We start from the raw sequence: 25,352 nt of genomic DNA on the forward strand, positions 1-25,352 counted from the left end.
CATGACTCGGTTTTTATTTACACGTGGAGTGTGTTACTCGGCCATTCAGTGCCTCTACCTGTCTGACATATTCTTCGTGGCAGATACCATAAGGGTAGGAAAGTCACTGAGAGAGCTCAAAAGACAGGGCTTTGAGTGGTGGATCTTCTGTTTACTGCTTGTGGCAAGTTATTGGTTCATTAAGCCAGAAGGGACTTGTGCAGTGATCTGGTAGCAGTGTCTTCTCTACAGATGAAAACACTAAGATCCAAAGGGGCTCATTCCTTACAATTAGATTTTAACAAATGATTGTGCCACTAAGAGAAATGGGGATTGTGTGAATGACAAGTTTTGGAGGGTGAAAGAAAAAAAATTGACTAAAGGTAAGCACTGGATACAGAACAAAGGTTTGCTTATTTTTCACAACAAAATAAGCAGGTTAACTATCTTGTACAAATAAAGCTTGATTAGTTACAAATGTTTATATATTTGTTCACATACTTAGTAATATTTATTTCTTTAAAAAATTTGGAGCAAACTGAATCACTTTGCTGTACACCTGAAACTAATACAACACTGTAAATCAACTATACTACCAAAAAAAAAAAATTTTGGAGCAAATTTGACCAAATCTTATATTTGTTAAATCTAGATGATGAGTTTTTGTTATGCTATTATCTTTCTCATTCTGTTGTTTTAGTAATGTTATAATAATCAAATTTATTTTAAAATAAAGATTTCACACAGTGGATGATAAAAAAAGAAAAAAACAAACAAAAAAACAAAGGGGCTCAGACGTGTTCAAGTTCACACAGCTAATTAGTGGCAGAACTCATTCACTTTAAACTAAGTCTTTCTTCCCTCAACACAGACTAGAAATGTTTCACTCCTGGCATCTAAATTCCTCTACTCTGGGGTCAAATTGCCTGGATTCAAAGCTCCACCCAACCTCTCACTAGGCATGTAAGCCAGGGCAAATGATTTATCCTTTATGTGCTCTAGTCTTGACCTATAAAATGGGGAAAAAATTAATGATCTCATAGTGATTTTGGAAAAGATTCAATAACATAACCTAGAGACAACACTTAGCACACTATCTGGCACTCTATTATTATTATTATTGTAGGTTTAAATTATATCATTTGTCTTCAATTGTAAGAGTTTTTTTTTTTTTTTTTTTAAGAGTTTTGATAAACGCAAGAACTTTGAATCCTTCATATTTTCAAAACAGATTACTGAATAAAAGATCTTGGGACTTCCCTGGTGGCGCAGTGTTTAAGAATCTCCCTGCCAATGCCGGGGACACGGGTTTGAGCCCTGGTTCGGGAAGATCCCGCATGCTGTGGAGCAACTAAGCCCGTGCACCACAACTACTGACCCTGAGCTCTAGAGCTGGTGAGACACAACTACTGAGCCCGCGCGCCTAGGGCCCGTGCTCCACAACAAGAGAAGTCACGGCAATGAGAAGCCCGTGCACCGCAACAAAGAGTAGCCCCTGCTCGCCGCAACTAGAGAAAGCCCGTGTGCAGCAACAAAGACCCAACACAGCCAAAATAAATAAATAAATTTAAAAAACAAATCAATTTCACTCATTAACTTATGTATTAATCAAATATTTACTGAATACCTATTATCTTCTAGGCACTGTTTTGGGTACTGGGATATAGCAAAAAATACACTTAGCTCCCTTAGAGTACAGTGACAGGGACAATAATAAAATAATAAATAAGTAAATTACATGTGTATTAGAAGGTGCTATAGAGAAAAAACAGAAAGGGGACAGGAAAACAGTAGGGATGAAGGGAACTGAGCAAGAGAGTTGACATTTTAAATATGGTAGCCAAGGAAGGTGACATTTAAGGAATATGTAAGGAAGGGGAGGGAGATAGGCAGGTAGATATCTGGGTGAAGTATATCCAAACAAAAAGAAGAGCAAATGAAAAGCCCTCGAGGCAGTAGTGTGCCTCACATGTCACTGCAATAGCAAGGAGCCCGATGCGGTTGGAACAGAATGAGCGTGCAGGACAGAAGTAGGCAGTGAGACAAGAGAGGAAACTGGAGCCAGGCCATGAAAGGCCTGTAAGTTATCAAAGGGACCTTGGTTTTTCACCTTTCATGAGTTATAAGCCATTGGATGGTTTGAAGCAGAGGAGTGTATAATCTGGCTTATAGTTTAATTGATTATCTAACTGCTTCTGTGTTGAGAATAGACTAGAGGATTCAAGGGTGGGAGCAGAGACACCATTGAGGAGACATGACACAGACAGTGCTACATGTTGACCCAAACAGCTTCATTTTCCTCCTAGTGCACAGGAAGACTACATTTTCCAGCTCCTTCTTTTTTTTTTGAAAAAGAATCTGACTTTTATTTTCTGAAGAGAATAAACAAAAACGATGCCATTGATTCTACCAAAATTTGTTCCTCTTGATGACTTGAGATTTCAATATATATCAGAAAAACTTGACTATGGCCTAGCATTCTGGCTAGCGTTCAGACTCTCATGTTGTGAAACTTCATGAGAGAGTGCAAACTGATAGGGGTACTACATTTATTCCCACTTTGCAATTGTAAGACCATTAATTAATAGCTGATTTTATAACCATTCATTGCCTCCAGAAGGCCGGTACTTTTATCTATCATGGACCATTCAAAAACAATCAGTCATAACGTACAAATAGAAAGTAATTTGTTTGTAACAGCAAGAACAGTTTCTATCCAACAAAATCCTGTTTCTGTTTTTCCAGCAACCTGTAAAAATATTGCTGAATATATGCAGAATGAATGAACTGTTAATATGAATTTCATATTTGTATTACCTTGTGAATTTCACAACATTTTCAGAAATTGGTTATTCACCTTTACAGCCTTCGCTTTCAGCAGGAGGAATGTTAGGCCGATTTAGGATGAGGAAACTGAGGTTCAGAGCTGTTGCATGGTTTACATAAAGCTACAGAGTTCGCAAGCGATAGAGCCAATAATAAAACTAATGTCTTTTGTACTAAAGGAAGGTATCTGACTGCCAAATAGCTCCTTTGTATCTGGGTATCTGAGCCATATGCCCAGTTCAAGACAACAGAATGTGAGTAGAAGAGATATATATATATTCCTTCCAGGCCTGAAAGATCTCATGCCTTTAGATGTTCTCTCTTTCTACTTTCTAGGGGGCTGGAAGTTAACCATTGAGTACTAAAGACGTGATGGAAGCAGCATGGATCCCCAAGGCATCACTTTAAGGGGAGCTACCCAAACAATGAGGTGAGTGAAAAATAAACTTTTATTACACTAGGCCACTGAGGGTTGGGGATGTTTGTTACAGCACCTACAGAGCTTCACCCTGACAAATACAGGAGGTTAACACAGTAAGTCAGGCAAGAGATCATGACTTGGATCTGGGACTGAGCAGTGGCAGTTGTCAAGAGTGGTTGGAACCTGGATATATTTTGAATGTAGTGGCTACCAGATTTTCTGACAGATCTGAAAAGGCATGTGAGAAAGAGTCAGGGATAACACCCAGGATTTTGGGATGAACAATTAGAAGGATAGAGCTGTTGTTAATTGAGGCAAAGAGGACCACAGGAAGAAGAGGTCTATAGGTGAAGAGACTGCAAGGCAAAAGGAGCTCAGGAGGTCAGCTCTGGCCACGTGAGGTTTGAGATAATTATCAGATATGCAAGTAGAGATGCTGAGTAGTAAGTTACACAACTCTACACAAGGGTGGGCTGGAGTTAGCTTGCACAAGCTATGAAAACCAACTATAGAAATTCCAAGAGATTTATAAACAAGTTATTAAACTATTGGTAGCTTGAAATCAGCTGTGGTAGGAGTATTTATGCCACATAAATGCGTAAATGCCCATGTCACGCCTTTTGGTTTTTTTCCCAGGTAGCTGGTTGTTAAATATTCACTAGCACCCCATTAGGTATAAGAGTTGAGGGAAGAGGTCAGGTTTACAAATGGGATTATTTCTTTAGGACTTTTCCCTCACAAGACATCTTACAAACCTACCTCAAGTGTCAGAAACATCTTTCATTTAATGCTATTTTCTTGGCCATATTCTATTAACCAAAGCTTTTTTTTAGACAATACATACACAACCCACTTATATGGTTCACTCTGTGTTCACAGCTATTACACACTGAAAATAAGTATCTTAATTCTATTTTCTACTGTATTTAAGGCAACAAATACAAAATTAAATAATTTCAATTTTAAATCCCAGAATGTACTTATACATCTTTGCCGAAATTTCCCATATTTATAATACCCCAAATATTCCCATCTAAATAAGGAGTCCACCCTCCACCCCCGCCCCGCACTGCAATGAACACAACAATCTTTTCTAACCTCTGATTAACCAACTGTAAAATAAGGATTGTACTTTCCCTGCCTACACCACCAGATAATTGTGAAGATCAAATGAGATAATGCACATAAAAGAGATCTGTCAAATGTAAGCAAACAGAACAGATGTTTATAGATCTAAAATAAAATGACAAAGAGTCTCTACATTGATTGTGGTCTTCAGAAGATTTATTAATGCATTTTGTGGATGGCTAGGTACCATTCAGAGCCAATCAGGTTGATATGGACCGACTCTTCTAGAACTTCAAAATAGGTTGACACATAATGGAAATTGATCGGGAAGGACTCCATGACAACTTACATTGAACTTATGCAAGAGGAATGTAAGAAAATGCTTTCTTATTTCTTCACTTCATTACCTTCCTCACCCTGGACATATCCTCATTCCTGGAAAGGAATCTGATTTTCTTTCAAGGAAAAGATGATAGCAAGAATGAATCTCATTTTGTGACATCAGTATTATGTTTTTGCCTTTAGCTTTTAAACAATGTTTGTTGAAGAAGATGCTTCTCTCAATAGTTTAATTCAAACTGAGTTAAGCTAAGAGGGGAAAGATAGTGACATAAAATAGTTATATATGTTTATGAGATGAAGTGAATAAAATTATTTCTTTATCATTGATTCCATTGTAGAACTGACAATATAGTCCCAACAAATGGGATCTCCAATATTTCAGGCCTTTTAGTTTTTTTATTAAAAATGGAAAATTTGAGCATTAATAAATGAGAACACTTATTTGAATACCTCAATATAAATTAATTGGAAATGTATATAAATATAAAATGTCATAGGGGATTTTTATGTGTTTAAATGTCTTTCTATGCACTTAGCCTTGTATGCACCATGGTATCTTTGTTTCTGCTGCTGAAGCTTTAAGAAAGGGATTAGGTAAAACATAGAGGATGTGTAGCACATAAAGTAGGAATTACTGTCTGCTCAGTTTGCTACTTTATTTACATGAAACTTCTCTAGGCAACTTAACCTTTAGTTTAAGTAAGTGGTGGCGCTAAGATCAGAACCCCGGTACTTAATCACCCTGTTATCTTGCCACTGCAAAGGTACAGACGTCAGCTCAGTTTTAGGGAAAATATTTATCAATCAGAGGTTTTGAAGGCTGCCCTCATGGTGATGAATTCCCTGATAGTGGAGATTTACCACCTGACTTGCTAGGTGTGATGAGGCTAGTCCTCCTAAGGTGAGACAGAGCCAACACTGTATCATAGCTCTACTATTTCCTCCACCTAGGTGGGGCTGGAGGGCAGGACACAGCTAGAGCAGGGTCCAGAGGAACCAAAGCATGAATGGAGAGCATCCAGGACTTATTCCACAAAAGTGTTAAAGGCTCATGGTGGGGTTGGGGCAGGAGTGAACTCAGAGTTTGGCAAGATGGAGCACATCAGTGGGAACACCGAAGTCAGGATCAATAGATGTGATTGTTGAACGGGAAGAGCCACTATGCTTTAATCAACATGAATCTTCTCAGACCAGAGGCATTTATCCCTTAATAAGACCTCAAATAGAGTTGGCAAACGAGGTTTCCAGAATGGCCTGAATGTTTATTCCAGAGCTCTTAGAGCGTGAATTCATGCTTAGCCAAGTGCTGGGCTTCATGACCTACGCAGCTGCTACAAACTCAGATAACCCAGCTAATTTAGGAAGCCTGGTAAGGTGTGGACCACTGGGAGAGGCTGCTTTAAGGCACAACAGTTTTTGATGGAAACCCAAGAAGTTGACCACACATACCTGGATTAGTTAGTAGTTGATTAGCAATGAAATGTTTCCTAATACAGCACTAGTATCCTTTGGGAATAAAAAAAAGTTGGTTCCTGTTTGAATCACACCAGACTTTTGACTTCTTTCAAATCTTCTCAATGGATGCATTTAGGATCATCCCTTTAATTCCTCCCTCAGCGCTTCTCTAATCAGTGAACACATGGAACTGCCATTCATGCACAGAGACAGGGAAATCAGCCTGGCAGCCCCGACAATGGTTTGCACAAGCTGGCACAAGACTACAGGACTCATGAATAGCAGGCACATTTGGAAGGCGGAGAATCACAACGTAAGTAGTCCTGTAGTCACGGGGAACTCATCATTTCTTACGGCAAGCTTCTCTTGTCTTTTCTCAATTATGCTTTATGGGCACTTATCTCAAAATTTAATTGAATTGGTTGCTTCACAGATGGGCTTAAAGGATATTTCAGTTTCCAAGCATGGGAGACAAAAGAATGACTGGTACTGTTCTCAAATTAGAAGCCATTAGAAAGGGGAAGTTTTTAGCGGGTTTGAAAGAATTTAACCACGTTTGAGCATGGTATGTTTCCTGTGCATCAGGAGGATTTAGTCCTCAGTGGGGGGAAGAGAAAGAGAGGCTGAAGCTAGACTGTGGATCAGGGCTGTCTGTTGCTGAAGAGAGGCTGTGAGTCTCAGTCCTGCTGGTGAGAGCTACATAGGTGATAAAAGGAAGGAGGGCTCTTAGAGAAGTGAGGTGAGAAGCCCTGGAGGGAAGAGAAGGAGGCTTCAGGGAGGACTGGAAACTGGGAAGAGGTAAAGCCAGCTGGTTTCCTTCTGCACCATAACCCCCGGCCACATAATTAATTGTGTTTAAGTTAATACTTATACTAACTGCAACACTAACCCCAATCCAGTCCCAACCCAAATATTAACTCAATGGAAGCCCAATTATCTGGTAGTCTAATGCTGAAACCTCTTAAATAACTGTCCTGAAAAGATTTTAAAATCAGTTTCAGTCTATGAGATTACGCTATTGTAATAACCAAACAATGATTTGCCTTGGGCTAAATAATCTCTGGTGCTTATTTTATGCAGGTTTTACATGAGGTATTAAAATTATCCCCAATTTATGGATGAGGAGTCTGAAGCTTAGAGGGGTTAAATGACATACCTAAGGTCAGACAATTAGCTTCTGGGGAGTGAGCTGGGATTGAACTCTGACATTCAGTTCTGGAACAGTTGGTGAGGATGTGACAGATGGCCAGAAATGGGCCCTCAATAACAAAGACTGTACGCTGAGGGCTTACCAGTACCCCAGGCGCCATGTTAAGAGTTCCTTTGCACTGCCTCATTTAATCCTCCCAATAATGTACTGTGATTTGGCACTAGACTAGCCTCCTTTATCGATAAGAAAACCAAGACTCTTAAAGGCAAAGTTAATTGCTCAAGAGAGCTTCTTTCAAAATCAGGGTTGAGGCTAGCACTCACATTCAGAGCTGCTGGACCCCAGAGCCCCACCTACTGAACTATACACAAAAACATTTTGACATTTTTGAAGAAGAGGTGAGAACCACATGGGCCAGATGGGAGGTGAAGGCTACTTGTATTTCACAGTCCTACTTGCTGCACTGCAGGTAATCAACAAGTATTTTAAAACCAATTGAGTCAAATGGGTCAAACCACAGAAAGAGAGACTTTAATGAGACATGAAGACGAACAGAAAACTGAACAGTGAGACCAGTAGCCTGCGGGAAGCAACTCTTCAAAAACAAGAATAAGTGTATCTTCAGACACAGGAGTTTGGTGAACCAAATCACTGGTTTTCAACTCTGTTTTTTTGCTATTTTAGAGGCACTTTAAAAAAAAAAAATACTGATGTATGGGACTTCACTCAAGATCAGTTAAATCACAGTCTCTGGGAATAAGCCCTGAACGGTATTTTTTTAAACCTCTTCTGGTGTGTCCAGTGTGCAGCCTGAATTAAGAACTGCTGATCTTCCCAGTAGAGGCCCCTTTCAACCCCGGGGTGCCTTGAGCACTCTTTGAAAACCCTTGTTTTAATATATATTGCTCCCCTAAAACCCAAAGTGAAGACTATGTAAGCCATATGTCCTTCCCCTTCCAACAAAGACACTGAAGTATGAAGGTGACATATAACTTTCTCAAATTCTAGCATGTGCCAGGCTTACCTGGAGGGCTTCTTAAAAGACAATTTGCTGGGCCCCACCCCCAGAGCTTCAGGTGTGGCTGGGGCCTGAGAATTTGCATTTCTAACAAGTGTCCAGGTGATAATGATGCTGCTGGTCTGAGGACCACAATTTGAGAACCACTTTCAAGTAGGGTTTAAAGGGAACATGGTGAAAAAGAATACACTTATTTTTTGTCATCCTTATCAGTGTAACATATTCAAAGGAAGGTTTACGCCTAGTGGTGGAATTTCTGCATCAAAAGGTATCATTGACGGCTCTCTTCTCATCTGATCCCCATTTACTGTCATTTCTAACTCCTGCTTTTCAGAAGTTAAGTCAATCTGCTGCTGAACTGAAAGATCTTGTCTGATTTGTCACTTAGGCACGTTTATTTTGGTATCCTAGAGAAGTCAAAAAGTAGCCAAAATCAATCAGATCCTTTACTTTCCCATAGTCACTTGGCAAAGTTCTCACACTTGGGGCTGGGCAGAATCTCAAACCCACTATGTTATGGCCAAAGTGATTTGTGTTTATGACCAAGAAACTAAGTAACGGGGTGATGAGGAGGAAAAGCCAACTCTGATCTGAGGTGCTACGGAGGAAGTCTTCAAAAAACCATCATGATTGGATTCAAGGGCTACCATAGAAGAGCATTCTTCCGGTGCGTCATACAAAACCAGGAAAACCTGAGGAGTGGTGAGAGCATCTGATGTTTGTGTTAACTGATTCTGTCTGGTCTACACATCCGTCTCACCCCACTCCCCTAAATAATTGTTTCCCTTAATTTAAAGGGTCCACCCTCGTTTCTGACCAGCTTTCCCTGGGTATAATTTTCTGGTCAGTCTGGGAGTTAAAAGACTGCCTCTTTATTAGTGGACTGAGTTAATATAAATGTTTAATTCCCAACTCACCAGCACCCAGATTAAAAAAAAACCATATTATTACTCAAACCCTAGAAGCCTACATTCTATCTTCTTCTAGGGATTAAGCCTATCCACAGGTAACCATAACCTAACTTCTTACACTGCAGATTAGTTTTGTCTATGTTTGAACTTTCGTTATATTACTGGAATCATGCAATGTATATTCATTTGTGCCTGGCTTCTTTCACTCAATATTATGTTTGTGAAATTAATTCATAAAAGCATCAGGAGTTTGTTTTCAATGTTCTATAGTATTCCAATGTATAACTCAATTTATTTATCTAATCAACTGCTGATAGTTGGGTAATTCCTAGTTCAGGGCTATTAGAAATAACACAGTTATAATTATTCTTGTGCAAGTACTTTGGTGACCATCGCAGACAGTTCTGTTCAGTATATACCTAGGAATTTCTGGGTTATGGGACATACTTATGTTTAGCTTTAATGGATACTGCCAGATGGTTTTCCAACAATATATCAAGCTTTACTACCAGTAACAGTGCCTAAGTATTGTAGTTGTTTCACATTCAGGCTAATACCTGGTGTTGTCTTTCACTTAAACCATGCTGGTGTGTGTGTAATGGTATATTGCTGTGGTTTTACATTGCATTTCTCTGCTGACTAATGATGTTGTAGTCTATTTATTGCCATTTGGCAATCTCTCTTTTATATATCTAGTTCAAGTCTTTTCCCCATTTTTCAAATGTGTTGCCTCACTTATTTATTTTTAGGAATTGTTTATATTGAATATGAACTCTTTGTCAGGTTATCTATCTATTTAGTATCTTCTTCTGGACTGTGGCTAGCTTCCTCTCTCTTTCAATGGTTTTTTTCCATGAATAGTCTATATATTTCTAAAGGGTGTTTTGGCTTCTAACCCCCATATAGTTTTCCTTCTACAATTCTGGCCAACACGGAAACACAGACTTAATAGAAATTAACAACTTGAATGGTATGACTTGTGACAGTCTGAGTCATGAAATTAATTAATACCCCTAATTCACTGATCAGAAATCATGGCCACATTATTCTTCACTAATTTATATGCTTGGGCTTCTGGGTAGTCATTTCATACATGTAGCCTGCCCATTACAATCTCTTCAAAATGGTCAACTGTCAGTCGACTTTGGTAACATTCTGTTAGATACAAAAAGATTTCTAGTTAGGATTCAATCCCGTCCATGTCACAAGTTCACAAAGGGGACAAAGGGAAAAGGAATAAGAGAAGGAGAATATTCAAATACAAACAAAGTGACTTAAAAAGATAACTGGGGAAGCAGAGAAAAGAGGCAAGGTTTTATTCAGCTGCAAATGAGGCTCTGAATGAAGTCTTGTGAGGCCTTTGGTTTAAGTGTTCTCAGAGGCCAGTTTCTTTCGTACTTTTCCACAGAAGACAATTTACATAAGTAGAAGCCTGGTATCTGAAGTAACCATAGTAACCTTACCCTTCCATCCTATTCAGGGTGTGAATTTTTCTCCATTTAGTGAAATCTCTCTGCGCAATAGATATGCGAAACTTTACATGTTGATGTAACATTGAGTAAATGGATCAGAGTTGCAGTAAATGTTAGAGGAATTGTGAACAGGATTGGGAGAAGCAGGGGTGGATAGAGACTGCCAAAACGGAGAAAACAAATCCTTAGGGGATTTGGTGGAAATCACACCTACCTGGGAAAATAGAGACCTAGTCTGTGATTACCAAGATGTATGATTTTTTTATTGCCTGGAATTACATAAACTAGGACAGAGAGGAAACAAGTTAGAAAGGAAAGGGGTTCCCTATAGCTGTGTTATACTTATTCTCTTAAAAATCCAGTAAACTTTATCCCAGCTCCAGCTTCTCGGAGATGCTCTCTCTGGGCAATGAGATGACATACTAATCAAGGAGTTGAGCAGGTGTGAGACTGGCTTACCTAAAGCTTGTGAACTGAGAAGGTGATTCATGGAGCTGACTTGACCTGTAGGCCCAATACAACTCCCTATCCTGCAATGCTCCTATCAGACCATCTCCAGATTTTTCTGGGTTCCATTAGTTATAAACTTAAAACTGAAGTACACATTGATGGCCTGTTCAGTGTTAAAAAATTAATGATCTCGTTCAAATGATTAACACTGGTATCAACAATATTATTCATCATGGAAGGTGTTTGTTTCCCTACTCTGGTGCCCCCTCTGAAGTGATTTTTGGTGTGACTGCTTGGAAAGGTGAGAATCTGTTCCACTAAATCTGTGAGAGGAAGGAAAACCAAAGACCAGTCCAATACAGCTGACTTAGCCGATGCTTTGATTGGAAGTGTCTTGAAATCCCAAGGAGGGGAGAGCACAACATTATCATATTTTGATTCGACAGCCCATCAGCAGTGCATTTACGTGTTTATGACCTTGTGGAGAAAACACTGAGATGATGTCATCAATAAATGAAGCCATGGAACTTTTTTTCATTACAGAGATTCCAGTTCTGGGATTAAAGGGTTCATGACTTGTGGCCAAGTGGAAGATGCTGAGGAACAACCTTTTGACAGAAAACACTCATTTTTATACAAATACTGCCATAAAGTGCTCACTCATTCTAGTATGGAGTAAGTACGGATTTTCTAGTATAAAACAGTGTCTCAGCAAAAGACACTGTGAATATCAATTTTCAAGAAAGAAAGAGGAAAAATTGCATAATAAATACAATTCTCCAGAGTCACCACAATCATTTAATATATTTTAAAGCCTTCGTATATGAAGGTTTATATATTCCTTTTCACAAACACAATCTCTCCCTATGCACTGAATTGCTTAAAGAATTGTCCCTTCTGTTCTGTAAACATTCCTTGAAGGCAAAAACATGTACTAAATTTGCATTCATGAACCAAAATTTGGCTTGTGGTAACTTTAAGACTTTGCTTACTAGAAATGCCAGTTGTTTTTGCTGTTATTTTATAAGGAAATTGGGTTTCTAGCTAACATTTCTCCCTAATAGATGCCTACAGTGAAGTTTCAATTGTGAACAATTTCTTTACAATTTCTCATGTATAATTCTGCAGTAAATCTTATTTGTGGGTAATAGACCTATTTCTTTCAGAGAAAATTTGCTGATTGTACACATTCTTTCCTCTTTGTCTTCCTATGAAAAGGGAGAAGAGGGCTTCCCTGGTGGCGCAGTGGTTGAGAGTCCGCCTGCCGATGCAGGGGACATGGGTTCGTGCCCCGGTTCAGGAAGATCCCACATGCCGTGGAGCGGCTGGGCCCGTGAGCCATGGCCGCTGAGCCTGCGCTCCGCAACGGGAGAGGCCACAGCAGTGAGAGGCCCGTGTACCGCACAAAAAAAAAAAAGGGGAGAATAAATGTAAATGAGTCACCTTAAATGTAATAGGCACTATATATATACACTTTCCTTTTTAAAATTATGTTTGCATTACTCTAGCTATTTCATAAAAGCACACCAAAGGAACCAGAATTTGACTTTAACCCCGAAAACTTACTTTATAAGTAGTATTCTCTAATTCAGTTCCACAAATGTTATAGGGATTCTGATGAATTCATATAAAACACAAAGCAAAATCAGCACAGACAATACCAAATACAGGAGTTTTAACTTGCTATAGAATAGCATATCAGAATATTAATCACTACCAATTTTAAGATCAGCAGTTTATGGTTTGCTTGTCACAGTGCTGTGAACATAACAGGTGTTTAATAAACATCTTTCAGCAGACTGATGGATATGTGGGGTTCAGGAGTTTAAAAATGAGGTGGGCTGTATTATTCACAACAGCTAAAACATGGAAGCCACCCAGGTATCCTTCAGCAGATAAATGGATTAGCATAATGTGGTATATGCATATAATGGAATATTGTCCAGCCTTAAAAAGAAAGGGCATTCTGACATATGCTACAACAGAGATGAACCTTGAAGAAATGATGCTAAATGAAAGAAGCCAGTTACAAAAAACAAATACTATATGATTCCATTCACATGAGGTATTTAGAGTGGTCAAAATCATATAGAGACAAACAGTAGAATGGTGGCTGCCAGGGCCTGGGATGGGGGTGGGGGGTGGTTAGTCTTTAATGTACACATTGTTTCAGTTTTGCAAGATGAGAAGAGTTCTGTAGATGAACGGAAGTGGTGGTTACCCAGCAATATAAATGTTTTAATGCCACAGTGGAATATTACTCAGCCATGAAAAGGAACAAAATTGAGTTATCTGTGGTGAGATGGATGGACCTAGAATCTGTCATACAGAGTAAAGTGAGTCAGAAAGAGATAAAAAAAATACCGTATGCTAACGCATACATATGGAATTTAAAAAAGCGGTAGTGATGAACCTAGTGGCAGGGCAGGAATAAAGACGCAGACGTAGAGAACGGACTTGAGGGCACAGGCGAGAAGTGGAAGCTGGGACGAAGTGAGAGAGTGGCATCGACATATGTACACTACCAAACGTAAAATAGATAGCTAGTGGGAAGCAGCCACATAGCACAGGGAGATCAGCTCAGTGCTTTGTGACCACCTAGAGGGGTGGGATAGGGAGAGTGGGAGAGAGGGAGACACAAGAGGGAAGGGATATGGGGATATATGTATACATATAGCTGATTCACTTTGTTATAAAGCAGAAACTAACACACCATTGTAAAGCACTTATACTCCAATAAAGATGTGGGGAAAAAAGAGTCACTGAACTGTAAACTTAAAAATGGTTAAGATAGTAAACTGTATCTTATGTGCATTATACTACAATTTTTAAAAATGGGAAATAATGTACTCATGGCTATAATGTGAAGTGATATAGTTTATTAAAGAATTTTCTCAGATATTCCTATAAAAGTTGGTTAAGATGATGCATTTTGTTATAAAATTTTACAATTTAAAAAATTGAAAAAAAAAAAAAGATAGGATGAGAATCTTGATTTATCTAGTTTCCCAACAAAGAACAGAACCATTTGCCTCATGAGAGCTTTCTATATCCCCTCACCTCAGGACTTTAAACCCTCTTTACATGCAGATGACCTGCTAGCTCTATCTCTGGGATTGACTTCTGTTAGGAACTCCTGGACACATGTGTCCCATCACCTGCTGGAGGTGTCCATATGGAGGTCTCACAGGTACCGCCCAGTTAACAGGACCCAAAGCACACCTTTCTACTCTCCCTCCTCCACCTATTTCTCCCTCAATCACTCCTGTCGGAGCAAATGACACTATAAGCAACTCAGACGCTTAAGAGAGAAACTGGGGTGTCACCTCCTCTCCTGTGTCCCAACAGCAGGCCCTGTTGGTACATCCTCTAACCTGCCCCCCAAATATGCCCCTCCCCCACCCCTCTGCCCAGCCCGTGCCGCCATCTTCCCTCAGCTGGACAAGTGCTAAGGTCCTCTCTTGCTCTCTGTAAACCGCTCTCCACCCAGACACCAGAGAAGTCTGTTAAATAAATAAGACCGTAACATTCCCTATGGAAAATGCGTTCCTGTTTTCCCCTTGCACTCTAAAGAAAATCTAAACTCCTTCCTGTGGCCTAGGAGACATGACCCCTGTAAAACCCTTTTACCCCACCTTCTGCCCCCCACCCCGTCCCTTGCTCATCCTGCTGCAGCCACACTGCCCTGTGCTCAGTGACATCAACATGCTCCCCTCTTTCTTCCTTAGGGCCTTCGTCGTGCCATTCCTCCTGCCTGGAGCATTCCTTCCCTGTTCTTTGAAAGGCTGCCTCCTTTACAAGATTCTGGTCTCAGTTTACATGTGAGCCCCTCAGACCGTCCTGGACAGCCCTATCTAAAATATTTCAACTTGGTGTTTTCACTCATTTAACTCTTCCTCTTATGTGATTTTCCCAACTTATAATTATATATGTATAAATAAAATTGTATAAATAATTATACATATAATTATATACAATTATATAAAATATATTTCTAGATATATATCAATATGTATATACTTTTATATGTATATTTAATATCTGTTTGTCCTATGAAGTGTAGACTGTACACTTCCTAAAAACAAGGCGTAAATTATGTTCACTTTTGTTTCCCAAGCTCTTAGCACACTGGATAGGACAGAGTAGAAACCAATGACCCATTTGTGGAATAAATAAGTGAATGAATGGGTTGCATCTAAATATCATTCAAGGGCTTCCCTGGTGGTGCAGTGGTTAGGAATCTGCCTCCCAATGCAGGGGACATGGGTTCGATCCCTGGTCCGGGAAGAGCCCACATGCTGCGGAGCAACTAATCCTGTGGGCCACAACTACTGAGCCTGCGCTCTAGAGCCCGCGAGCTACAACTATGGAACTCATGTGCTGCAACTGCTGAAGCCCGCATGCCTAGAGCCTGTGCTCCACAACAAGAGAAGCCACCGCAATGAGAAGCCTGCGTACCGCAGTAAAGAGTAGCGCCCGCTCGCCTCAACTAGAGAAAGCGTGCATGCAGCAACGAAGACCCAATGCAGCCAAAAATAAATAAATAAGTTTATAAAATAAGTAAATAATCATTCAAGAAAATAACTGTAGGTCTTTTCAACCTAAGTATTGATTGCATTTGGTAAAGAATCTGAAAACACTTTGTAAGTCACTGCGCAAAGGTTAGGCATGATGCTTTTCATTTCTTACTGAAGAGCATGACTGATTTAGGATCATAACACTATATAATTTTATAGCTAAAAGAATCCTTTAAAGATAATTTTGTTCAATCTCATTTTAGAGCTGAAGAAACTGCACAACTCATTAATTCAGATGCCCCACCCCCATCATTCATGGGACCTACACCACCAGCCTCCTTCCTACCTTTCCTGTCAATCTCTACTTTAGGCTCTGAGCATTGGTGGAATATTCTAAAACTGTCTGAAACTCATTTATGAGGACAATTAGCTGATGGTCATATTTAGTTTTTAAATGCAAAGTTTTGTGCTATTGTGCATTGCTCTTTCATCTCAGGAGTAGAGGATAGAAACAGATTATTGAGAGATCACCTCTCATTTCTTCTTTTCCTAAATAATTGGGCAACAATAAGCATAAAAACCACAGAAATCCCTTTTTCTCTCTCTGTGTCTCAAGAGTACTTTGGATTACCAGACTGGATGGGGAGAACATAAAAACAAACGAATGTTTTCATCTCCTTTTCTTTTATCCCAGAACTACTGATCTGCTATTCAGGAATATGATTAGTTTTTCAACTTAATGGAAAATGAGAGATTCCCAACGGTTACATGCCACGTCTTCTCAAACATCAAAACGTGTTGCAAATACCTAGCTCCTGTGAACTACTTTCATTTGTGTCTGAATGATTTTTTTTTACAGATGAGAACATTAATGTAGGCAGGCTATTCTGATATCAACATAACTTCTGCAAGAGTTGTCAGTGTGTATGTGGTGTAGACATAACCACTCTGTTAAAAGTACAGACATTTACTGCAGTTTGAGAGATCCTTGCATAAAGGATAACAAACAAACTTAAAACCTATGTGGTGTCTTCCTGAAGTGGCTTCTGCTGTATTCTTCCATTCTCCAGACTGCGTGCTCTGTACATTGTATCAAGTACAAACCACACATCAAATGCCGTGGTTACCGTTCTAAAGCAGGAGTATTTTGGTGGAGACAGCTAAGGTAATCAATGACTGCAGGCTGCTACGGGAGCCCAGACATGGAGCATAATTCAGACTCAGGGGTCAGGGAAGGCTTCCTGGAAGTTTCTAGATTATGGAATGAGAAACGCATTTCAAGCAAAGCCAAGCTCACAGAGGCAAGCGAGGGTGACAGAAAGAAGGAAGAGAAAACAATTCAGCTCATACAATGAAGTGGAGTTTAAAAAGAAATCAATAGTCTTTCTTGACAGTTTACGCTGGTAAATCTGGTTATTTGGAATCACTGTTAAAGTTAACCTGTTAATATCGGTCATAAGGAACGGCCAATTTTGCCTGCATTCACTTGTCTGGAAACCTAATTATACGAGCACTCTTGGTGAGCAGGTCAGGAAGCAGATCCGCACAAAACCCAAGCATTCCCCGAGGAGAGTGCTAATTTGCTAGGATTTGCTCTTTTAAGTGATATTTTCCATTTCCTAAATCTTTCACACTCTAAGAGAAAGTCCTGTGTACTTTTTCATTTTGAGCAGTTTATTAAACTGCTCAAACAGATTCCAAAGGGAGCAGCTTTGGACTCTGACCTTTTTTATGAGTCATTATTCTTAACGTTTGCAGCTCTCTATCCACTAGCAAGGGCAATGACTTCTGTGAACCAGACGGGATCTCGGTAACAAATCTTGGTATCCTCCTGTTTTCATCTACCTCATGGGTTTAAAATGACTCTCGACCACGTGTGACAGATATGAATTATACTGTGCTCTGGTACACAAGCATAAATAAAATGCCAGTAGATGGAGGAATAATTGCAAGCCTCATATATGCATTTATCTTTGTATGAAGCCTAGTAACTCTGTACTATGTCAAAGATAACAAAAAAGCAGACAGTCTGAATTATGAGCATGTATGTTTAGCTACTGAAAATTACTCAGCTATTGAAAATAACACTGCTCATGATACTCACAGGCGTGTCTTTTCCTTGGGGCAAAGAGCAGGATTTAAACCAGAAAGCGGAATTTGCGTTAGTAGCCTGACATTTCTTTACATTAAATCTTTCCAGAGTTTATTTGATCACTTGCTTTAAAGCTGTGTCATATGAGGGTGGGTCCACAGACCACAAACCATTTTTTTTTCCTATAAGAAGAGTCAAAACATTAAACTCTGGATTTCCGAATCAAGCATGTCAGAAGCCTCTATCCCTTCCTCCACAACGTTCTTCCTTTTTATGTACGGCCCCCTCATTATAGAGTGACAATAGGCCTAGTCATGCTTGGGGTCATGGTTAAGAAAAGTAGGAGTAACCCTCAAACTTGCCACCCGCAAAAGAACATTCTAGCCCTGCAGGAAAATATTCTCTATTGTGACATGGGATGAGGGGAAAGGAGGTTTCCTTCCTCAAAGTGCTATTTTTTTCCATCTGTTAGAAACTTTGCCTATGATTAGTCACTATAAGGTAACAGATTGATCCTTTCTGTGTAACCTGTTATACTAATCTCATCTATACATCTGTATTAAAACATCTGAACTCTAACCATATGTAACCAGTAAGAAGATAATTTTTACTGTGGAAGATATGAAGGGAAAAAAGTTAGATAAAAATTTCCTTTCTTACACATCTTTGAACTGGTATTAGTTATTTACAGTTAACAGTTTTTAATTAAATGTTCCTTTCTAATTGCAACTCCTAGTTGTGACTTGGAATATCGTTGAAAAATATTGACTTTGCAAGGTATACGCTAAATTCTGCTAAAATATTCTTAGGCCCTAGGTCTGGGATTTCTTTAGGTACTTCTAGGAGGTGGAATTGCCAATAAGGGCTTTTTTCTATAGCTAGAATTGCTCTAAGCATTGATATCCTGGAAAGGCTTTCCCCTTCCCCCATAACAATTCTTAAGATATCAGCAATGACACTGATTAAAGCCTGACATTAAAATATCATTCAAAACGTGTTTTAAATAAGAACAGCTATTTAAATACAACTGAGTACTTTATAACTAAGGTAGATTTTTAAAAATGAAAATCTACAATATATTCAAGATTGCTGGTGGTGTAAAGTATTGGCATTTGGCCTGCACATGCCAAATCTACTACCTACACTTACTCAACAGGGTGGCCTTTAGAGACCGGCATTAGTTGCACTGTTACGGATGTAAAGCCACATTTGCAAACAGAAATGCCTGTGGGAGCCAGACAGGCAAAGGAGAGAAGCTGTCCCCACCTCCTCCATCTCTCCGCTGGCTCAGCCAGGTTTCTCCGAATTGGAATCTCATTTCAATGTGACCAGGTCTTCAGTTCATTTTTACAAAAAGAGTAAAAAAAGTAGGTTTTTATGTGAAATCTCTGTGTTTTAGGTGTTGCTAAGTCATTAAAAACATTCACTTATACACAGTGTGAGCCAATACAGTGCTCACCAAAAAGATGACAATGGGATCAATTACAATCCATGGGTGGCTATTTGGAAAATTCCTTCAAAAAAAAAAAGAAAAGAAAAACGACTTCTTGTTCTTTATTTATCTTAGCTAGAATACAACCTACCCATTTTTGTCTCCCTGAGTTAAGTTTCTTTTACTTGACATTCAGTCTTCCCTCTGACTCGTTTAAGTTAGGTCTACTGAAGTACAATTTACACACGTCAAAAATCACCCTTTTCAAGTGTACAGTTTGATGAGTTTTGGCAAAAATGTACAGTCATGTAACCACTACCACAATTAAAACACAGAACACTTCCTTCGCCCCCAAAAGTTTCCTGGTGCCCTTCTGCAGACCCTTAGCCTCTGGCAACCTTGATCTACTTTTGATCACCATAGTTTTGCCTTTTCCAGAATGTTGTTGAATGTATTATTAACTTTTTCTTTTTTATTGCTGAGTAATATTCTGTTGTACAGATGTACCACAATTTATTAAGCCGTTTACTTGCTGATGGGCATTTGTTACTTTTTCTAATTTTTGGCTCTTATGAACAAAGCAGTTGTAAACACTAGTGTACAGGTTATCTTGTGGACATATGCTTTCATTTCTCTTGGGCAAATATCTAGGAGGAAAGTTGTTGGGTCATATGTTGTATACGTTTCACTTTATAAGAAAACTGTTAACTCTTTTCGAAAGTGACTGTACCATCTTGCATTCCCACCAGCAACATATGGAGTTCCAGTTACTCCATGTCGTACAGTGGTACCTCGTTGTAGTTTTAATCTGCATCTCTCTAATAATTAATGATATTCAGGTTCTTTTCATCGGCTCATTTGCAACTCATATCTCTTTTCGACAGGTATTCATTTAAATCTTCTGACATTTTTACTGGGTTCTCTGTCTTTTTTATTGAGATTAGGAATTCTTTATTTGTTCCACATACAATTTCTTTACCAAATAGGTATTTTGCCAGTGTTTTCTATCAGTCTGTGACATATCTGTTCAATGTTTTAAGAGCATAAGTTTTAAATATTTTTCTTTAGGATTTATATTTGCAGTCTTAATAAAAATTTTTTTGCCTAACCCAAAGTTACAAAGATTTTTCTCCTATTTTGTTTTTCTAGATATGCTATGGCTTTACCTTACATTTGGGTCTGTGATCCAATCTGAAGTATTTTTTTTTTAACATAGTATGAGGTAAGGGTCAAGGTCTTCTGAGTTTTGGTATTAAAAGACCCAGAATGCAAATATGGTAGCCAGCCATATATCAAATATTACCCTATATGATGATTTTCTCCAAATCTGAGAAAGTTGTTTTTCAGTTCCATACCAACCTATGGCTGCCATATTCTCCCAGTTAAATTATTGTTAATTATTTTTCTCTAATAGTACGTTTAATGTCATCTCGACTCCTAAGCTTTATGCTACTGAATTAGATCGCTGAACAATTACTATTTCCCTTTTCAATTTTAGTTTCAAGCTTCGGAGAAGCTTTGCGTACCTGTCCAAGAGAGTCACTTGATAGCTGTGAAATCTTGGGTAAAAACTCTGTCTCCTCATTTCTAAATGGGCATTAAAATACTGATTATAGACAGAAAGGTGGAGGAGGGGCAAAATAGCTGAGTGGGATTAAGAGATACAAACTAGTAGGTATAAAACAAATAAGTTACAAGGAAGTAATGTGAAGCACAGGGAATATAGCCAATATGTTATAATAACTTTATATGGAGTATAATCTACAAAAATATCAAATCACTATGTTATACGCTGGAAACTAATATAATAATGTAAGTCAACTATACGTCAATAAAAATTTTTTTATTGACATATAGTGATTTTTCTACTCCTTGCAAAATTTCTTGGTACCCTGTAAAGCAGTTAATGTAAATATTATTTGAGGTAGCAATGTTACTGAAAGAGCTTTGCCCTGAACTTTGCTTCTGAGCGTTTTAAATGTATTGTGAATATGATAGAACTCTGCCAAACAGATCACAACACACACTGGAATTCAGATGCCGGGAGTCTGGCACACGGTCCAGGACCTAGGCCCCTGGCATCAAAGCCCTTCCCAGCTTGCCTACATCTCAGCACTCAATAATTTAAGCTACTCCAGCAAGAGTGCCCTTCCTTACTCCTTCCAAGTTAATCACAGAGAAGCTGTTGTGACACAAGTCACAAGGAATCAGAATATCTGCTTCCCTCCTTCAGCACAGCTTTAACAAGCAAGACAATGGGGATAACAACTACAAAGCAGGAAGATGTAGAAATGCCAAGGCCTCAGAACTACATTTCTGTTGTTTCCTTTTTCGCAATCAGGATAAAACTTTCCACCTTGTGCTGTTACAAGAGGACGAATCACTCTTTCCTTCACAACTTGGTTTTTCCATCTTAGGCGCAGCCTGGTTTTTAATTGTCACAGGGTGCTTCTCAACAAACCCCTAGCAGCCCTTAGCCAATCTTCCACTCTTAGAAACTTGTTTTGGTGGAGAGGTGGGGACAAAAGCTTTAGTGAAATGGGTGCCAGAGAGAGTAAGAAGCCAGGAAGCAAAGATAGTGTTATAAAGAAATGTTGCTAGGAGAGGAAAAGAAAAATAGGATGGTGGAAATAAGGCTCTTTAAGCATGGAAGATACTGCTTACAAGGAATAAACAACTTTACTGCATTCAGGTGCTTGTGAAACTGATCACATGAATAGTGTTAGTGAGCAAGGCAGTAAACAGACCCACATACAACTCACCACTCAAACACCTTCTGTCCAAGTCGCCAATGCCTTACACTCACCAAACCCAGGGGTCCATTCTCAGCCCTCATTTACTTGATCTATGGTGCATTGTGATGGCAGGGCACTCCCTCTTCCTTGAAAGGCAATGTTGGGACATCTGAGCAATACTAAAATGAGACTATGCCTGGAATAAACAAGATGAGTCCCACATAAAGACTGTGCTAGTAGTAATTGGCATCTCAATGTGCAAGGGCCCAGAGAGCAGGTTTCAATCCAGGGATGGATGAAGATAATTTGAAGGCATTCTGAATGTCAGTGAAAAGAGGGGAGGTTGCTGGGAATCTGACTGGGAAAAGTATATAGGCTTTGTCTTGAGAAGGGAGTGAGTTGAATTCTGTCTCTGTTACTGCTACATAACCTCGGCCATGTTACTTAACCTCTGGGAGTCTCACTTTTCTCCTTCTGTATCTGTGGAATTGAGAGATAGGAAATAGTGCCTACCTCTTAAGGATTCTATGGGGATTAAATTAAATGAAATTATGAGTGGCAAGTATACAATTGTGCCTTAACAAAGTTCTTGGAAATTTGCAAGAAATAAGAGTGTCTTTTATGACAAGCATAAAATACAACTCAAGCACACATACCACTAGTTATCTCACCAAGAAATGGCAGCTGGGTCTGCTAGTTTCATAATGACACAGCCAAATATTAAAATTGTGTATGATTGGAAATTGCTAGGAGGGACACAAAAAAGAAAGCATCCTGATGAATAAAAATGGAATTTGAGGCAGCTACATTTGCTCTAGTAGCATTGAGTAGCAAGTAATTCCTGCATTTTAAATACCAAAAAATTATGCTATGGCCATAAGTGTCCCTGGAGTAGATGAAGAAATAGTGACAAAGCAAGGGCTTTCAATCTGAAAACCACAATGACACATGGATGTTTTAAAAAAAAGATGCCTGGCCTTCCCAGGTGGCGCTGTGGTTGAGAGTCCGCCTGCCGATGCAGGGGACACGGGTTCGTGCCCCGGTCCGGGAAGATCCCACATGCCGCGGAGCGACTGGGCCCGTGAGCCATGGCCGCTGAGCCTGAGCGTCCGGAGCCTGTGCTCCGCAACGGGAGAGGCCACAACAGTGAGAGGCCCGCGTACCGCAAAAAACAAACAAACAAAAAGATGCCTCATGTCTGATTTTTCGCACGATGTCAGAGTCTCTCATTATTAATGTTCACTACTCCAGAAGTTAGATTCTTGTCCATTAACCATCTATCAATTTTTTTCTGGCTAAGGGTTTTAGCCGCAAAGCCAGTCTCTCTATGGATATACTGGCATTGCCTTTGCTCCCAAATGGGGAGGCCAGAGACACCTCAATGCCATTTATGAAAAAGGACAGCGAGGTCTCTTCTCCCTTCATTTCTTTCTGGCTGGATTTGAATGCAGCAGAGCTGGCTTGTAAAGTCAGAAGAATGCACCGCCAGAGACGACTAAGTGGAGAGACCTCATTTCCCTGGTTTTGATGTGATCATATCATCTGTAAATTATAGCACTCGCCTGTTTTTCCATTTAGTCATTATTCTGCCATTTGTATAGCTGCCAGTCCTCTCCCTCCTCAACCATGTGCTGTTATAAACTCCAGAAGCAGCTGTTTCAGGAGTGAGCTAGTTCAGGGAGAAAAAATATACAGAAAAACAAATGGTATGAAAGTAGATTAACTTTTGTTTAAAATCATTGTTTACATTATCTTTTCATCACCAGCTCCTAATCTGACCCTTTAAATAACTCCTGTCCTTATTCTGGTTTAGATTTGAATGTGACTTGAATCCTTACCGTTAAACGTTTCAGAACTGGCCAAATACCCATTGTAATTATAATCTTAGGTTTGTTCACTGCTGGGAACTATCAATACTTTAACCTCAGTTTCTGTGTCTAAGTGGCTGTAGTAGGCATCTGTGGTCTTCGTTTGGCAACATCCATTTACCCTTCTAATTAAAAAAGAAAAACACTGTTCTCCTTTGGAGAAACAATCCTCTCCCATTCTTAGTCCATTTAGCTTGGGTAGTGCTGGCCCCACCCCATGGGATGGGTTCATGACCGAAGCCTGACCAATCACAGCACTCCACCTCCGGTACAGTTGGTGGTTGAGGGATGGGCATGTGAACTAAGGCAGGCCAATAAAATTCAGTTCTGGGAATTTTTCCTGGAACCACTGGGGTAAAACGCTGTTTCTACTGGTTGACTTAGCTACTAAAATATAAGCTTAAGAGTTGTTGGTGGCTAGACTTCTGTTGGAGAAGAAAGACAATAAAGAAGCAGAGACAAAAGGTGGAGAAATTGGGGGGAACAATAGAGAGGGAGAGAGAGAAGAGAGGGGAATGAGACAGAATTTGAGCTCCTGGATACAGCCTTACCTGAAGATATAGTTATCTGTGATTTTTCAATTACATGAGTCAATAAATCCTCCTTTTGGCATAAATCAGTTTGAGTTGTATTGCTTTCACTTAAAAGATTCCTGACTTCAAAGCCCAAGACTAGGACACAGAATATGTTGGGATTATTCTTTGCTTTTTCTCCCTTTTTCTTAGATGTGCAACTTTAGATGAATCACTTAATCTCTTAGCCTTAGCTTTTGTTTTTGTAGAACAAGAAATAATGATGCAAAATACATAGCACTATTTTTAGCACATATTGTGTTCAATAAATGCTAGCTACTATTATTACTGTTGTCATTTATAACAATAGTTGCAGCAACAGCAGTCATAATAGTAAGGTACCTTCTCTTCCCCAAACTACTGGCAACCTTGACAAGAGTATCCTAATTTTGACAACATGACTTTGATACTATCAGTTGCCTCCCCAAAAGCCCAAAGATAGGGTTATTTTCACCAATTGTACAAGAAAACAGATATCCTGATTTGCTGGAAACCACATAGAGTGGTTCACTTAACATGAATATACATACACACACACACAAGCACTGGCATCTTCTTTCCTAATAGTAACAGGGGAATTCATCATGCTTGCTATGATCTAAAAGTATATTTCCTCAAGCATTGCAAAAATATAACTTAAATAAACTTTCAAAATGCCACTTCTTAACAATCATTCCTTTGGGAATGCAATTAACATGCTTGAAAATTGCAGTGGCAAAGCACCACAAGAATGCCTTATTTCACAACCTGAGTGGATGTGAAAGGCTTAAACAGAGCCTACCTATGGGCTAAAACCTAGGGTTCTGGTTATCAATAAGAACAGTAATTCAATAAGAAAAAATGTAAAATGCCAATAACTGTGTTTGAGACATAAAACATGCTCAAATATGCTCATTCCCTCCCCTCTCATCCATCCATCCATACACCCACCCATCATGAATTCAGGCCAAAAATGTGCCGATACAAATAAAAATCTCTCCAACACATTTCTTTTTACACTTCCAATGACAAAATAACTTAGCAAAATATTTCTACTCCTCCAGT

General features: G+C 39.3%; 2 long non-coding RNA genes across 5 annotated transcripts in view; one reads left to right on the forward strand and one right to left on the reverse strand.

The window, feature by feature from the left end:
- The window catches only part of LOC137232677 (uncharacterized), a 920,890-nt gene that overhangs the window by 117,011 nt on the left and 778,527 nt on the right, over window positions 1–25,352 (reverse strand). The window lies entirely within an intron of this gene.
- LOC137233140 (uncharacterized) lies at window positions 6,282–13,954 on the forward strand. The gene is made up of 3 exons (XR_010947316.1): window positions 6,282–6,404; window positions 11,636–11,767; window positions 12,311–13,954. It is a non-coding gene; the product is annotated as an uncharacterized lncRNA (long non-coding RNA).

Source organism: Pseudorca crassidens, chromosome 10 (genome assembly GCF_039906515.1).
Source record: "Pseudorca crassidens isolate mPseCra1 chromosome 10, mPseCra1.hap1, whole genome shotgun sequence".
Lineage (NCBI taxonomy): Eukaryota > Metazoa > Chordata > Mammalia > Artiodactyla > Delphinidae > Pseudorca > Pseudorca crassidens.